The 4,738-nt window shown below is 30.6% G+C and overlaps 1 protein-coding gene across 1 annotated transcript in view; it reads right to left on the bottom strand.

The window, feature by feature from the left end:
* Positions 1-3,435: 3,435 nt before the first annotated feature.
* LOC118444962 (uncharacterized) overlaps positions 3,436-4,738 on the bottom strand; it is a 13,850-nt gene continuing 12,547 nt past the window's right edge. Inside the window, exon 4 of the mRNA XM_035873791.2 lies at positions 3,436-4,738. This exon is cut by the window's right edge and continues 2,171 nt beyond it. The gene's annotated coding sequence lies outside the window, so the exon portion shown is untranslated.

Below are 4,738 nucleotides of genomic sequence, written 5' to 3'. Positions count from 1 at the left end.
TATATATATATATATATATGTATGCATGTAGAGATATCGTTATACGTATTAAGTATAAATATCGTTGACAACTTTTCCAAATATCGTAAGAGATCGTAATTAATTTCGTAATTTAGACACGATTAGGTATATGATTTTCAATCGTTAGAAGACGATTCCATTTAAGTTTTTTTTTCTTTTTTTTTTTTTTTTTTGCGATATGACAAAGTTCGATAAAAAGACGGCTATGGTTTCTTCATTAATGAAGAAATTTCGTTATTAGATATATTTATATCATAATGGCTGAAGTTATTTTTTTTTTTTTTTTTCGTTAAAAGTATAATAATAGATAGGTATATATTAATCGACGATCGAAAAATTCTTTTTTGACAATTACGTCGGTTTATAAAATTCAACGAATTCGAATGACGATGAAATACGAAGAGAGTTGTAGGTATTTATTTACACGCTTGATTTTGACATTCGTAATTCGATGAATATTACAAACGTCTCTTATTTTCTTTTCTTTATTTTTTTTTTCTTTTTGTTTACTTTTTTCACGTTTTTTTTTCTCTCTCTATCGAAATCATACTCGACTATCGATAAGTTCGGAAGAGTTCGATCAACGAACAAAAAGTATCGAATACGTGGGTATATATACTTTATAGGTATATTTATAATAACGACAGGATAAAAATTCTTTTTCTAAAGTCCGTCTCTCGTTAGCGTATTTTATATGTATATATTTAATATTTTAAATTTCTTATAATCGTGCCGAGTTTATTTAAATATCAATTAAATGCAATTTCCTACTTGTTCGAATGTTCGAACACATTTTTATGAATGTTCATCGCGTTTTTTCTCTTTCCTTTTTTTTTCTTTTCTTTCTTTTTTCTCTTTATCTATCTCGCGACACGACGATGGCTTCCTCGTTGCACGCTATCGAAATCCAACTTTTATTTCCTTTTTTTTTTTAAAGCCTATCATGCCCGAGATATTTTTGGAACAAAACTAAGCGGTATCTCGCGATCTAATTACGAAAGATTCATTTTTTTTTCTACTTTCTTTCAATGATCCATCCGCTTTCTAAAAAAGCATTTCTAATCGCGATGTTTATTCTCTTTCTCCCTCTCTCTCTCTCTCTCTCTCTCTCTCTCTTTCTCTTGTGATGCTTCAAAAGACAATAATCGCAACAACAAGCGTGCACTCATCTCGTATGCTAAATTACGAAAACAAAGTCCATCTCGACTTCAATTTTTTTTCATTTTTCTTTTTTTTCTTTTTTTCTTTTCATTTTTTTTTTTCATCTTCTCTACACTGATAAAGTTTCCTAAAATATTTCAGGCACGCTCCTTATAACTTTACGTATTACATCACATTCGAAAATAATTGCTTCTTCTTTTTTTTTTCCTCCGTCCGCAACGTATCCACAAAAATCATGCGAAACTTATACGAAAAGTTTCTTCCATCTCTCTCCCCGCCATTTATCACATTCTCTCTCTCTCTCTCTCTCTCTCTCTCTCTCTGCCTCTCTTTTACCCTCTCTCTTTCTCTTTCTTTATCTCTTTCTTTATCGGAAGGAAGAAAACCACAGCAAATGTGACCTCGATCGTGAGAAAAATGCAGGTAGCGTATTTGTGAATATATGCGCATTTATGTATGTATATATATGTATGTACGTAATATATAGATATATTTTATAATCATTTTTCCTTTGAAGTTGTGAGCACTAATGGTAATGAAAAAATATTTCTCCGCGTTGGTGAATCAATGGATATGTTTCCTTTAAAATTCCTTTGCACGTTCGTACATATATAGCATATAAATTATTACTCTCTCCTCCCCCCTCTCTCTCTCTCTTTCTCTCTTTCTTTCTCTCTTTTCTGTTTTTTTTTTTCTACAGTCTGCATTTTATACCAGGAGCGAGGATTTTACCAAAAACTTTTGATTGAAATCATATAATGAACGGTGCGACGAATTCATTAAAAAACTATCGCATTTCTAATAAGATATATAATAATATATCGATAACACTCGTCGCTTTTCCGTGTTTTATTCACGCAGAAATTCTGCTTTCTCATTCTTTAATTATTATTTAATTTCTTTCTTTCTTCCTGTTTTTTTCTTTTTTTTCTTTCTGTTTTCTTCTTTTTTTTTTTTTTTCCCTTATCGATAATGAATAACGCTCGTCACTCTGTGAGAATCGCTCGAAGCGAAATGAAATATAAGAAAGGACGTTGTACGTGTTCCTATGATATAAAGAAGCGATCGCGAGTTAGGATTCTAATTCTAGAGTCTCTAAACGCTCTTTTCGTCCATAATAAAGATTAGGACAGTTTCGATCACATTCATCTTTCTTTTTCTTCTTTCACTTTTTCATTAACTTTCTCTTAACGTTCTTAGCGTTCTACGATAAGAATTAAAACTTAATGTCTAAGAGTTATTTTCTCTCTCTCTCTCTCTCTCTCTCTCTCTCTCTCTCTCTCTTTCTCTCTGTCTATACATTTAAACATCTTAAACATCGATTTATGTTTCATATATGAAGCACATTAAACAATACGAATATCGTCTCGGTATGTTTCACTGTTGTGGGTTCATTAATCTAGCGTGAATGAAATACAATCTTTTTTAATTTTCCCTTTCATCTCACGCTGATATATTCTATCGTCGTAAAATTTTCGACATCAAAGTTCATCTTCTGACGTATATATATATATATATATATATACGTCAAGTTATCTAATATTTTTCTAATAGGACGTCTTAAATAGATCGGGATCGTAGAGTTGGGGAGAAAAATTTACAAATTCAAAGATCTAAATTCAATATACATTAGTACGTCACAAATTTCATTTTCTAGCGTGAAAAATTTTTATCTACGATCCATGTAAAAGCAAAGGCCCTAACACTCTCTTTCTCTCTGTCCCTCCTTTTCCTTCTTCCTCTCTGTCTCTCTCTCTTTCTCTCTCTCTCTCTCTCTCTCTTTCTTTCTTTCTTTCTTTAAAATATTACATGACGTCTCTAAAAAAAATTATCGCAGTATGATGAGAGAAATGAATTAGCGCAAATAATTGGCGCGATATCTATTGAAATTTTTGCAAACTTTGAAAACTTGTGCGCTTTCAAAAGCATAAAATTCGACTTCGAACAATGCATAATAATAGGTAATCGAAGATATCGATCAGATTAAGATTAACGGATCGATTTTAGAGCCATAATTACGTTCGTCTATTCGGACGTAGATATATATGTATAGAGTGAACTATTTAAATAGGAACGTCGAAAGATCTTTCGTTTTGTTTATGGACGAACGTTAAAGATCCTCCTTAATGGGGGGAAAATAATGAGCAATGTAAGGAAATACTTTAATTTTATTTCCAAATGTCATAACTTTTCCCTAAGAGAATTTTTTTTTTTTTTTTTTTTTTTTTTTTTTTTTTTTTTTTTTTTTTTCTTTTGTACACCCATAAATAGGAAAGAGACGTTCGATATTTCCCATTAAAATGTTTCACCCTGCATATTATCGGATACCTATCTCTTTAGCTTAATTTCCCATTCGTCGCATTTATTATCCCATTATTATTTATTATCCCTGTATATTCCAAAAAGGCTAATACTTTCTTAACTCGAGAATATGAGCTAAGGAAGGATCACCGTTCGTCGAGTTCGTCGCCATTTACAAGCTTATCTTCGAGCTAATCTTTCACTTAATATTTTTTCTTCTTCTTTTTCCTTTTCTTCTTTTTTTTTGTCTTTTTTTTCCATTATAGTTATTATTATTATTATTATTATTATTATTATTATTATTATTATTTTTCCTTTTAAAAAATCAGCTTAAAAGCTAGAAAAGATTGTATCGCCGAAGCTCCTTTTATCATTTTTATAATAATCTCGCAGGAACTTGATAAAGTAAGATTAATCTAAAGCGAACGCTTTCATTTGCATCTCTAAACTATTTATCTATTATTTTCATTTATCTTCGCTAAGCACGATGAAGGCGAATTCGTGTCTTTCGAAAAATGCGATAAATAATTTAACGATCTTTGCTACTAGGCACGTGACACATCGACGATAGAAATGGTCATACATTTTCTCCCATATTAAATTTCTCTCCTTACGCGAAATAAAGAAGATCTTCGCATTAATCTAAACAAATTTCTTATTGTGACATTATGGCGAAAGTAAGAGTATATCAAACGATCGTTTACGAGGTGAAAGTAAAGATCCGATCGTCGCGGCATATCACGAGATATACTATTTATACACCGTATATATCATATACCTTTTTATTTTATTTTATTTTATTTTATTTTTTTCTTTTTTTTCTTTTTTTTTTTCTTTTCTTTTCTTCTTCTTCATCTCCTTCTTTTTCTTCTTCTTCTTCTTCTCCTTCAACATCTTTAATAAGGGCAGTTGCTCAGACTTATATCTTGACGGGATTGTAATATGGATTATTCCGAGTTCGAACGCGATTTCATTAAACCCTTCATGTAACGACGTCTTTTTTTTTTTGCAAGAGGATCGATCGATTTTGTCTTTTTTTTTCCCTTTTCTTTTTTGTTTTTTGGGTTTTTTTTTTTTTTTTTTTTATATATATATATGTTATTTCGATGCACAAAGGGTTCCTACAAATTGACTTTGGCGTGGGCGAAACTGAACGGAATAACAAGGTTTTCCTTTTTTTTTTCTTTTTTTTTTCTTTCTTTTTTCTTTTTCTCTTTTTTCGCCGATAAATTTACATACTTTCTTTCTCAAGAGA

This window comes from Vespa mandarinia, chromosome 1 (assembly GCF_050613455.1).
Source record: "Vespa mandarinia isolate Hongniang chromosome 1, ASM5061345v1, whole genome shotgun sequence".
In the NCBI taxonomy this organism is placed as follows: domain Eukaryota; kingdom Metazoa; phylum Arthropoda; class Insecta; order Hymenoptera; family Vespidae; genus Vespa; species Vespa mandarinia.
Note: the sequence above shows the minus strand (reverse complement) of the source record. Positions and strands in the feature narration are given on the sequence as shown.